Source organism: Glycine max, chromosome 18, assembly GCF_000004515.6.
Source record: "Glycine max cultivar Williams 82 chromosome 18, Glycine_max_v4.0, whole genome shotgun sequence".
NCBI classification, from domain to species: domain Eukaryota; kingdom Viridiplantae; phylum Streptophyta; class Magnoliopsida; order Fabales; family Fabaceae; genus Glycine; species Glycine max.
In genome coordinates this window covers 40,913,869-40,927,539 of record NC_038254.2, presented here as the reverse complement: position 1 = coordinate 40,927,539, position 13,671 = coordinate 40,913,869, and the positions used below count along the sequence as shown (strand labels likewise).

The 13,671-nt window shown below is 35.7% G+C and overlaps 1 pseudogene; it reads right to left on the bottom strand.

Annotated features, from left to right (window-relative positions):
- Positions 1-2,952: 2,952 nt before the first annotated feature.
- LOC102668487 (uncharacterized) lies at positions 2,953-6,812 on the bottom strand (annotated as a pseudogene).
- Positions 6,813-13,671: the final 6,859 nt, after the last annotated feature.

The following is a 13,671-nucleotide window of genomic DNA, read 5'->3' as shown; positions in this document are numbered from 1 at the left end:
GGGTTGCTTGAGTACTGGACGTAGGCACGGGTTGTGGCCGAACCAATATAAAACTGTGTTTGCATTCTCTCTTCCCTTATCTCATTTATGTTATTGCAATCAATTTTGCCTTTCATGTTTAAAGAACATTATTAAATTGATTGTTGTTGCTTCTTCTGCATTCTAAGCCTATCCCTCTTAAGTTATTGAGGCCACAAGGTCCAACAAGTGGTATCAGAGCGGGATTCTTGTATAAAGTTTAAAAACTTCAAGAATAGATATGGCCTCAACCAAATTTCCATTTTTTGAGGAAAATTCTATCAATAGGCTCTTATGTTCAATGGTGAGGGTTATCATTATTGGAAAACCCGAATGCAGATCTTTATAGAAGCCATAGATCTAAAGATATGGGAAGCCATTGATTTTGATTCATTTATTCCTACAATGGTTGAGAGAAATGCAACTACATAAAAAAAAACTAGAGAAGAAAGAAGATGATGATGAAAGAAGAAAGAAGAAGATTCCTCTTTAGCCCCAAAATGTTAAGTGCGATCAAATTGGGCACATGAGATTCAATTGTCCTGTGTTTAAAAGAAGAATGGAAAAATCCGACAAGATGAATTTCAAAGGGAAGAAAGAAAAGAAAGGATACATCACTTGGGAAGATAATGTCATAAATTATTCAAGTGATTCAGAGTAGAAAATCATAAGTCTGGGTATCATGATGAAAGACTATGAAAACGGAGAAGAGCAAAGTCGATACATTGATAGCAATTTCTCCAAACACATGGCATGCATCAAAGTTTATTCATATTTCTCCCCAAAATAAAGTGGATATGTGATTTATGAAGACAACAAGCAAAGGCCATATTTCTCCCCAAGAAAAAGTGAGTCTCAAGAAAAGTAAATATGTGATCTATGGAGACAACGAACAAAGGTCACTTGATCAACAAGCCCAACAAGTGATATCAAATGATACCAACAGGTCACTTGTCTTTGATTAATTATTTTTTATGCTTGTTTGCTACTTGAGTTTAGATTGTCCTTGATGATTGTGATTGAATTTGATTGGTTGTGTTTGATGATTGATTGATTGTGTTTTTTGATTAATGTGTTTGTTTTTTCTTGTTTGATATTCAATGTTTGTTAGTTTGATTGATTGATTATATTTTATAATTGATTAATTGTGGTTGTTGATTATTTTTTATTGAGTTTTGATTGTCTTTGATAATTGTTTTTTTATTGTGTTTTGTTGATTGCTTTTGATTGTATATTTGATTGATTGTGTTTTTTATTGATGTGATACTATACTTGTTTTTGCTTGATCAATATTGAATGATTGGTTTAATGCCTTTTGGTATCACTTGATTCTCATACATTACAACAAGTGGTAACATTTTTCTCCTCTCTATTCATGATTTGTTTTTGATGTTGACAAAGGGGGAGAGAACGATAAAAGATAAAATAATAAGAAAAAATTATCTATTTTTTATGAGACAACTTTTTATATATGAAAAATATGAAATCTTCAATTGTCTCATATAAGAAATCATTGTAAAACCAAGGGGGAGTAAACTATATGCAAATAGATATTTTCTTTGTTGTTGCTCCTAACCTACAGGTGGTTGTCATCATCAAAAAGGGGGAGAATGTAAATCATGAAGATTTTGATGATATCAAGAAGAAATTGCTTGAGAAAGGGGGAGATGTAAATCATGCAAGCTTTGATGGTGTCGAGAAGAAATCACATGTTTGTCATCATCAAAAAGGGGGAGAATGTGAATGTATGTATACATGATTTTGACGATGTCAAAGAAGAATCTAACAAGGCTGCTTCAAATGATAAGCATTTGCTTCAAGAATAATTCAAGATTGCTTCAACAAACAAAGCCTTATTTCAAGATTCACTAAAGACCAAGTCTTGCCTTAAAACAAAGTGCTTTCAAGACATGCAAGTCTCTGGTAATCGATTACCAAGAAGTGTAATCGATTACCAGAAGACAGGGTTGAGAAATAGCTGTTGAAAAAGGTTTTGAATTTGAATTTTCAACATGTAATCGATTACCATATGTCTGTAATCGATTACCAGCAACAGAACTTTGGAAATTCAAATTCAAAAGTCATAACCCTTCAAATTATAACTGTGTAATCGATTACACAAACATTGTAATCGATTACCAGTGGAAAGTTTTCAGAAAATCTGCCAACAGTCACATCTTTTCATTAGATTTTTGAATGGCCATCAAAGGCCTATAAATAGGTGACTAGGGCACGAATTAAAAAAGAGAGAGTTTTGATTGATCAAAATGTTTTATCCTCTCAAAAGATTAAGAGAGTTTTGCTTGGCAAAAATGTCTTATCCTCTCAAAAGACAATGAGAGAGATTCTAAAAGAACTTCGTTGTCAAATGCTCTCTCAAAAGAAATCCTTGACCAAACACTTGCAAAATCTATAAGGATTCTTACATGATCTTCATTGTAATATTCTTCTCTTGAAGAGAGAATTCTTCTTCCATTCTTCTTATTCAATGAGATTGGTTAAGAGACTGTAAGTCTCTTGTTGTAAAGCATCAGAACACAAGGGATGGGTTGTCCTTGTGTGGTTCAGACTTTGTAAAGGATTTTACAAAGATAGTGGAAATCTCAAGTGGGTTGCTTGAGTACTGGACGTAGGCACGGGTTGTGGCCGAACCAGTATAAAACTGTGTTTGCATTCTCTCTTCCCTTATCTCATTTATGTTATTGCAATCAATTTTGCCTTTCATGTTTAAAGAACATTATTAAATTGATTGTTGTTGCTTCTTCTACATTCTAAGCCTATCCCTCTTAAGTTATTGAGGCCACAAGGTCCAACATTAAGAAGTAAAATGATCCACAAATTTTAAGCTAGCAGCACATGAATATTTGAAATATTATTGTACATTTCAATTTTTATGCATGTATTGGTTAGTGATAAGGAACAAGTTACAAGAAGACCGGAGAATCTAAATCACTTGCAATGAATAAGGGCCACAAATAAAAGTATAAATCTTGAGTCTTAAGTTCTGTCTATAGAGAGGCTTTTATCTTAGGTAAATAGACATTTCAATTAAATAAGTTATGTCAAAACAAAATAATGGATTTATTTGTTAATAGTGATCACTTGGAAGGGGAAATAAAAAAAAAGGTAAGGCTCGTATGAAGTGGAAAATTTTATGATATGATACTATATAACAATTCTACCTTTTTGTTGGGGGTGGGGGAGCACAATATCAGACTTTCAGTACAAATATTTTCTTTAAAATAAGGCTTTTCATGTGTATGAAATGAAATACCATGTTTTATTTTCATTAACTAAAAGATCCTATATAACCTGAGAAAATAAAAAAAAACAAAAAAAAAACAGAACTGAATGGCTTACATTATTAGAAATACAACAATCCCAAACCCGAGCATGATGCCCAAATAAGACAAGGGCAATAGGATCATGGCACAATGAATGTTCCCTTTTAATAGAAACACCCTAGACACATGCACTGCATTAATAAAAGGAGATCAATCAGCATGTGTCATTGTCTTTAAGAATGAACATAAATCAGTGATACAATAGGACTTGAAAAAACTAGCTTGCCTTCGGTCATCAGAGACATATACCAGTTTAGATCCACAAGACGACCATGCTATTCAGAAGATTGAACCTTTATGTCCAATAAGTTAACAAACATGAATAGCCTCATACAACAACAATTGGAGGATGAAATGCTCTGATGATCATGGTTTTCTTGATGACTTGAAATTTATTGTGGTGAGGGGAAACTTTCCAAATAATAATCTACCGGAACCAAACTCTTTGAAGAAATTAAAAGAAAATAGAAACATCAATACATTAAACATTAGGCCACAACAAGCACAGGGATCTTTTAAAAAGGATAGTGACGAGTATTTTAAGTACAACACTTCTATGAAGAAAACCAAACATAATTTTCAAGTAAAACATAAAGAGATACAGTGCAGATAAAAAATCCTTCATGTGCGCACTTAAATAAAATTAACTTAGTTAGTCATGTAGTGTCATACTATGCCTGTAGCACAACAGTCATGCTATATACTTTTGAGTGTTTTTGCATGAGGTCTTTGGTACTAGTATGTGGAAACCTAGCAGGATTGTGTCAACACAACAACACAAGGTTTCTATATAATTATTGTTATGACTTATGATGAAGGTTTTTCCAGCCACCAACCTACTGGAGTTGTAGAAGATGAATTTAGAGTAATAAATATAAAAGCATATGGAGGATATTTGATCTGTTATTAGGCATCTGGACCCAACTTCAAACCAAATAATACTAAACAAGATCTCAAGAATAGGAGCAAGGAGGAAATTTACATTACCAATGGTTTAGGGGAAATTTACTCCACATCCTTTCCTCCCTTGTTCCATTCGGCCAAATCCATTTAACCTTTCCATTTTGTCATCAAAAGCATGATTTATAAACCTCTTATATATTTTATGACCCTCTTATATATCCATTTCGATAACATTAAGCCAAGAAGCATTCACCATCATTTACTACTTACTAGGCAAAAAAAGGGATGGGGGAAGGAATTCCATTTGGTCAATTATCATGAAATGCATAAACCAAAATGCTTCCTCTACAGACTAGTCAGCAAGACTCTATATTGGAAAGAACCAATGACATACTTGCATGGTGACAACAATATGTTCAAAACAAATTCTTCATAATCTATGTGACTCTTTTCGGACATTTCGAACATCAATTGTAAACATTTAATATCAGCATATCTCTTACCTCATTAAATATTGTATCAGATGCAATTAAGAGAACTTCAAGATTGTGACTCAATAATCTCATTAAGTACAGAAGGCACCACACTGTTGTAGAAGCAAAGACTTTGACTTTGATGTTTTGATGATGCCATATGGTCATGATATTTTGATGCCTTATGAAAATGCGCTTCTCAAGTTTAATTCAAGACAAAAATCCAAGAATACAAGATACATCATCAAGAAGATCTCTAGTGATTTAGGAAGGGAATTCCAAATTGAAACAACAAAAGGTTTGGCCAAGAAATTTAAGCTAAAATGTCTTCTTTTTCAAGAGATTTACTCTCTGGTAATCGATTACCAGAAGATGTAATCGAGGGTTAATCGATTACCAGTGGCCAACATGATTTATAACAGCCATTAGAAAATTTAAATTTAAATTTTACACTGTGTAATCGATTACACATGGATGGTAATCGATTACCAGCAGTTATTGAACGTTTTAATTCAAATTTTAAAGTCTGTAATCGATTACACAAGTCTTGTAATCAATTACACAAGTCTTGTAATCAATTACCAGAGGAGATTTTCAGAAAATTATTTTTAAGGGTCACATCTGTTCAAATGGTTTTTACATGACCATCAAAGGTTTATTTATATGTGACTTGAAACACGAATTTGCTTAGAGTTTTTTAGAACAAATAGGTCTTATCCTCTCAAAAAGAAAAATCATCTTATCCTCTTAAAAATTCCTTGACCAATACACTTGCAATTCAATAAAGAATTATTTGAGTGCTCAATTGTTCAATCTATCTCTTTTAAGAGAGATTTCTTCTTCTCTTCATCTTATTTCTCAAAAGGGATTAAGAGACCGAGGGTCTCTTGTTGTAAAGAAATCTGAACACAAAGGAAGGGTTGTCCTTGTGTGGTTCAGAACTTGTAAAGGGCTTTTGCAAGATAGTGGAACTCTTAAGCGGGTTGCTTAGGGACTGGACGTAGGCACAAAGGTGTGGCCGAACCAGTATAAATCTGAGTTTGCAATCTTTCTTCCCTTAAACTCCTTTATTGTTTATTGCTTATTGCTTATTGTTTCTATTCAGTAAGATTAATTTGCATTATTATTTAGGAGTTCATTTTGAAAGAAATCTTGAGTTTTTGGGTTAAAATCAAAATAGAATTTTTCATTAAGAAAAGATTGTGATATCTTAATTCAACCCCCCCTTCTTAAGATATCTGAGGTCACTTGTCTAACAACTGTTATCCAACGACAAACACAACATCATTAAACAAAACAAAAAGAAAAATCTACAAGAAAAAAAAAACAATCCATGGTATATAGTAAAGTTGATACCAACCTGGAGATTGAACCTTAAGAACCATATTAGAGTTAGAAATATCCCAAATGTAAACTGAATTGTCGCTACATCCTACAACAAGAAACTAACTCTTCACATTGGAATGGTGCAAGTATCCCTATTACCAAGTAAAAAGAAAAAAGAAAAAGCAACACAAGTTAGAACAGAATAAGAAGAAGTATTCATTATTTCGAAATTGAAATATGTTAAGTACTCACTCTCACTCACCTTGAGGAAGCAAACATCCAAAACCGAGTGACCAAATTTCGGCAACAAATGAATGAGCGTCAACTCTGGACTCTGAGAAATGCTATCAAATACGATGCTAAATAGTTTCACTCTCATTTCCCCAAATACGGCAATTACATTCCCTTGAGGGAAACTAGAAGCGATTCTGTGGACGCGAACTCCTTCGAATACTGAGAAGAATATTATTCTCTTACTCAGTTCTAAATTGTACACCGTAATTTTTGAACCCAAACCTGAACGAAGCATTGAGAAGGTCAAAACAAATGAGGTACAACAAACACAATGCAATTGAAACTTTGAAAACGGTGAGAGAAAAACAATACCGGCGAGCAAAAAAGGAAGAAAGAGATTGGGAAAGTGAAGAAAATAGAGAGTTGAGATGTCACCGAAGTGGGGGCCATAGTGCATGCGCCATTCGGCTAACTGTTGGTCCTCCACTGTCGTTGTTCTGTTCAGCGAATCCATTTAGCTCCTTCAACAATACAGTTACAGTGAAGTAGGGTTTAAGGCTTTAAGCATGAGTTCGTTGAGCAGATTCATGTTTGAAAATACATTACACTTAACGCACTAGCTCATCATGAGATAAACTAATTAAATTTGAAAGTTCAGGGAAGCAACAGAATACGATGATTCATGTTTTTGTCATGCAAACAAAAATAATTGCCCCACAAAAACATGAAAATTGATTCAGGAGAAATGCTTTCCATAAGCAACAAAATAATAGCCTCATTGTGTCTTCGTTGCCACTGGTCTCAGTGCGCCACCATCACGATTCCCAAATTAAACGTTTGTCGCCATCGGCAGTGGAGGTTGCGCCGACATGGAGACCGTAGCTGCAGGGAGGCTGCGCCGTTGTGTGGGTGCCAATGCCTCTTGGGAACGAATTGAGAAAACGCATGCAGAAGGGCAGAACACGAGAGTGAAGAAGAAGGGTTTTTGCGGTGCCCATGCGTTTTGGGAAATTTTTAATCTCCCCCCCAAAAAAACCAAAGTAAGTACGAGATCTCGAAGGAGTTTCTTGGGTTTACAATCTTTTTTAATGGAGAGCATATCGGTGACAATGTTCTCTACGGAGTTCTTGTTGTTGCACAACATTTCGTAGGGTGATTCCTTCGACTTGTGTGGCTCTAGTGATTCCTCTTCAATCTCACCATATTCCATCGATTCTGTTCTTTGTGACAACCTTGCCCTATACTCTTCTTTTATTCTGCTTCCCACCTTTAAATTTAAAGACAAAGACAATGAGAACTGATTTTGTCACGAATTTAAATTGCGAGGACTGGGAGGACATCTTATCAATTGTGAGGATGAGAGGAGAGGAACACTGGGGGGGAAATGAAAAGTTGAAAACGAGCGAGAGTGTGTGGAACCACAAAAATAAAAACCCGCTCAACGAGAGTTTCTTTGTAAAACCAATGTTGAGTATCTAATTTCAAGGATGATTTTGACAAAAAAACCCTCTTTGCAAAGATGTTCTAAATATTTAAAAAAAGTCATCACTATCCAAATTACAACGGTTTTTGGACAACCGTCTTTGTAAAAAGTACTTTTTTAGTCGTGTCGCCACATCCAAATGGGAGATTATCAACATCTTCCTCATCATAGCTTTCATCTTGCATGTGACACACTTTCAGTTGGTGATCCAAACTTTCGCATCCATACCAGAAATTACAAAGTCTCTCATATTTGAAAGAGATATTTATAATATCCATGTTGCGAGTTTAGCTCCTCTCCATTTTTTAAAGAAATGGACATTACGTGGCCTTGAAACATTTCAAAGCTTGAGATTCAATTTTTTTTTTTAAAGAGAATATTGAACTTCTTTCTTCAACAACTGGGCCCCTCTCTTTCTCTCTTTATTTTATTTTTTAGGATACGCCCCTTTCTTTTCATCCCTGCACTGACACCCTCGCTCTTTCTCATTGCGGGAGTGAGGTTGTGCTATTTTAGACAACATTGAACATTTAATGGGAAAAAATGCCTTCTTTTTTTTTATTTTAAGGGTTAAATATGTTTTTTATCCCTAATAAATATTTAATTTTTTATTTGCTCCCTAATAAATTTTTTTTAGTAAGCCGATGAATCTCTAATAAAACAACAATTTTTTTTGTCCTTGACACTTATTTTTAACTTCTAATAAATTAGTAAATTTTGTGTTTACTTCATGATAAATATTTTTCATTTGTTATTAATACAGACTAAAACAAAATTTGTTAATTTATTAGAAAGCAAACACAAAATTTTCTAATTTATTAGACTAAAACAAAATATCAAGAATAAAAAATAAAAATATTTTATTAGGGACTCAACACAAAACAAAAATTTATTAGAAAACAAACACGAAATTCATTATTTACTAGGGATCAAAAACATATTTAAGTCTTATTTTAATATTCTTTCAACATAATGGTGGTTCAATAAAATTTTATACTAGAGAAGAGGCATGATAAGAACATGGAATTGAGAAAGAGTTATCTATTTTGAAAATTTGAGTTTTCACAACTAATTGTTGGTTTGACTCGTTTCTACTGCATATATAACAGATTATAAACCTATCCACTTTAAGAAGCATTGTGCCCAAATTTGAGAAAGAAACTTAAATGGAAAAAAGATAAGAAAAAAAATGTTCTATACTCTCTTTTTTCACAAAAGTTTCATCCTCATTATGAATTTCTCCCTTTGTCAAGAGAGGTTACCATTAAAGATTTATTTGCTTAATTAACCATTTAAGTATTTGAAGAACCTACCAACCATTTCCTATGATCCAAAGATCTTTCCTACAAAGAAATTTTTAATAGAAGATCAAACTTTTGGCTTGTGGGAATAAAACTTTGGTTGGCTTTTTGTCAAGAAGCAACAATAACAATAGTAGACCAAGCTGAGAGGAAAACTCCAGCAGGGAGCTATGTACCAAATCATGAGATACAAGTATAAATCTTGGAGTCTAAATACACATTTGTTAACACATTTTCTCAATGTCAATCCTCTAAAGATATATTTATGCTTCTCAAAACACACTTTTCACACTTAGCTGTTAGCTCCTCCTCCATTCCCACTCTCCAGGGACAGCCATAACAAGTCCGGAGGTATGACGACATAGGACTCACAACTAAAAGGGACCCAAAATATTTTAAAAAAAATTATAGTCATTAAATATTTTTTATATTATTTAGGTTATTTTTATAACTAAATTAAAATTATTTTTATTTTATATCTCATTTTTGTTCAAATTAAGATGTGACATATGCGATTAAAAAGATTAAAAAGTATTATTATGTTCGTTGTTAGTTTCTTTTTTATTTATTACCTTCATAAGCCTATACTGAATGCATTTTTAGCTCAGTGCAACCTATCAACATGTAATTGATCTATGATAATGGACTTAAAATATTTTTTTAACAAAATAAGAAAAAAAACAAAAACTCAAATTATAAATGAAAAAAACTAAATATTAGTATATTAATAAAGAACAAAAATATGAAATGATATTTTGTTGACGATAGAATTGAAACATAGTACAATTAAATTAAATTATAAATATATAATGTTATAGCCATTTTTGTACATTCAATGTACTCTACAGATAGAGGATTACATAGAGTTAAAAATAATAAAATAAGAAATTGAAAGATTTTGTTGAAATTAATTGTTTGTGAAATTCTGATACCAGGGGACAGATGTCGTACAGGATGTCACGACATCACGCTTCAGAACATGCAGTTTATGTGTGTCCGTATGAACAGATTAAACAAGTAAATAACACAAGAGAATTGTTAACCCAGTTCGGTGCAACCTCACCTACATCTGGGGGCTACCAAGCCAGGGAGGAAATCCACTCTCAATAGTGTTAGTTCAAGGTCTAACAGCCCCTGTTTACAACCTTCTCACCTAACCACTACCCGTGCGATCTCTACCTAAGAGCCACTCTTAGATATGAGAACCTCTGCTCACTCCCTCTCACTCACACTCCCGTGTTTACAATTAAGTCAAAGACACACCAGAGATCAACTCTGAACAAAAGAGATCAACTCTACACACTAGAGATCAACTCTAGACACAAGAGATCAACTCTACACACATAGGTCCAACACTTGATGCTAGGGTACCATCAAGGTGGCTCACAAATCACTCAAGTCCCAAAACTCACAAAATAACTCTTCAATCCCGGACTTGGTACAGAACTCGTGCAGCCTCCATGGTTATATAGCAATTTGCGTTTCTGGGCTGCAACGGCTTGTGCTGGAGGAGATCTATCTTCTTCTGAAAAAATCTGCAGTTAAAGAACTAAAAGATAACTTTTGATCTTTTAGTTTGAATCTTTAATCTTTAATCTTTAATCCCTGAACGAACTCTTCTACTTTGAAATTCGAACTTTAATGATCTTTTAATTCGTTCCTAAAGATAGATCTTCTAATCTCTTGCTAACTGCACAATAATCTGTTAAAGATATAACAGATTTATATGTCCAGTATTTTCGGGCCGGATGTCAGGACATCGTGTCCGACATCGTGGATCCTGCAGCTTCACTTCTGCACTTGACTTTTATCTTGCATTGTACAGCAACTCCAGTATTCTCGGGCAGGATGTCAGGACATTGTATCCGACATCGTGGATCCTGCAACTTCAATTCTTCATTTGCCATTTTATCTTGCCTTGTACATTGTGCAGCCCGATCTTATTCCTTGACATAACGTTGGACATCATGTGCAGCAACTCCAGCTTTCCTTCATTGTCTAAGTGCTTATGTTTTAACAAAATCTTAGCCAATCTTTTAAAGCTCAGTAGAGCTAAACACTAACAATCTCCCCCTTTGGCAAATTTTGTCTAAAACATACTTAGACACCTCCTGAGCAGGTACGAGCAGTTATGCAAGTGGGATCAGCAACTTCCATTATCAGAGTAATCAAGCACAGCGGAAATTTTTCAAGTTGCAAATCTACAAGTCTTCTCCAGGATGTCAAGACATCTCTCGTGACATCAGCTTTCTGCTACTGCTCCCCCTGTCTTCATGCTTACTGCAGCATCTTCTATCAGCTACTAGTCTTTTCCAGGATGTCGATACATCTCATGTGACATCCGCTATCTGCTCCCCCTGTCTTCATGCTCTTACTGCAGCATCTTCTATCAGCTTCTAGTAGCTTACATCATTCATCATCAGCAGCAGTCTCCCCCTCAAAATCGTATACATACAACTCCCCCTCAAAATCATAAATCATGCATACATCGTATCAATCATGCATAATACGACTATTGCATACACAGTATCCTACTGCTCAAAATCATGCATAATAGCAAGCATAATACTATTACTCCCCCTTTTTAGACATAAATTTGGCAAAAGTAGGATGCATGAAATTAAAGTGCAAATATTACAGACCAATAGTAATCAACTGTTCAAAGGGACATGCCCCTTTAGCTAGTAAAAGTAAAAATAAAGGTCTGATGATCATGGGGTGGCTTCAGAATCATCATCTGATTCTGTCTCTTCTGCTGCATCTTCCTCTTCCTCAGCAGCTTCTTCTTCTTCTTCAGCTGCTTCTCCTTCTTCCTCAGCTGCTTCTTCATCATCAATGCCACTCTCTGAGAGCCTTTTGATCAGTAGTTCCAGCTCCATTTTCTTCTCTGTGGAGGCTTTGATGGTTGCTTCCAGCACCTTGCATGTGTCCTTGAGTTCAGCAATCAGAGCATCCTTGGACACAGCACCTGAAGCAGCAGCTTTCCCTGATGTCGAGACAATGTCTGGGACATGTGTCCCCTCAAACAGTTTGTAATGCAGGGATAGAGGAGATTCTCTCTTTATCACAGAGTCAGTGTAGTTAAACATATTGGGATGCTGACTCAACATAATGCCACACAATACAGTAGGGAAGGCAATGGGTAATTTGACAGCAAATGATTCTGAATGCTTAACAGTTTGATCAAAAATATAGTTTCCAAAATTAAATTTGGACTTGGTTCCAACAGCATACAGAAATTTACCCAAACCTGTGGCAACAGTGGAAGTATGATTGGTGGGTACCCAGTTTGCAGCACCAATCCTGTGTAGAATTGCATACTTCACACTTAGCTTCCCTGCTGAAAGCTTCCCTTTCTTCGGCCAATGCTGGACTTGTTTGGCAGTGATTTCCTTGGCAATTTGATGCTCAGAAACAGCAATATCTATCACTCCATCAGTAGGTCTGCCCAGGTACTTGTTAATCACAGCAGGGGAGAATCTAACACACTTTCCTCTGACAAACACTCTTTGATAATCATCACTTTTTCTGTTTGATATGTCAGAGGGAATGTTGACAATGAATTCCCTGACTAAGCCTTCATAGCAATCTCCCAACTTGCTGACAGTCTTCAGCAGTCCAGCAGCCTTGATGAGGTCCATGATCTCCTTGCAATCCATGGCAGCTCTTCCCAGTTCTCTTTCAACCGCAAGTCTGCGTTGATACACATATTTCCACTTTTCAACATTGCCAATGGAGTGGAAAGAGATGTTGTCCAATGGTGCATCAGGAACATTTCCAGGCACCTTTCTCCCAGATTTCTTGGCCCTCTTAGATGTCGAGACATCTAGTTCGACATCCTCATCAGAATCGGATGAGGAAATTTCTTTCCTCTTCTTGGAGGGGATAGCAACCTTGCTTCTTCTGGATGTGGCAGGAGTGATTGGAGTACTCTTCTTCTGTGCCATAGTCTTGATTCGTCCAGACCTCTTAAGGGGGGTTTTTCCCTTTCTGTTTTGAAGTCTTTCCGCAATGCCAGGTGCCAACCTGTTGGCAATGGGTTCTTCATCAGATTCGACTTCTTCCAGGTCGATGAGGTCACCTGGAACAGATTCTGGTGCCCGTGGTGCAGGGGTCTCCTCTGCGGCTTGATCCTCTTCTTCTGTTGATTCCTCTTCACTGGGTGAAGGGAAGGCTTCAGCATTTGGAGCGGAGGATGTTGGAACATCTTTCTCAGCATCAGGCACAGAAACACTTGGGGTGGACGATGTTGGAACATCTTTCTCAGCATCAGGCACAGAAGCATCTTTCAGAATGCTACTCACAATACTGCGGATTTTCTTGTCCATCTCCGTGTCTACTTCCCTAGAACTTGTTGCAAGGCTAGGGTTTTCAGCAATCTTCACTCCCTGTTGTCTTCTGGGAACCAGTTTCTCAGGGACAGAAGCTTGACCAGGAATTATTTGGATGGGTTGGATGTTGAATTCAGGTTGTTCCTGGTGCGGAGATGATGGTACTGCGGGTGAACCAGAAGCGGAAGTTTCTTTTGGTGAGGTAGCCATGGAAAAGCAGAGCGTTTGGAATGATTTCGTAAATCTCAGAAAACTATT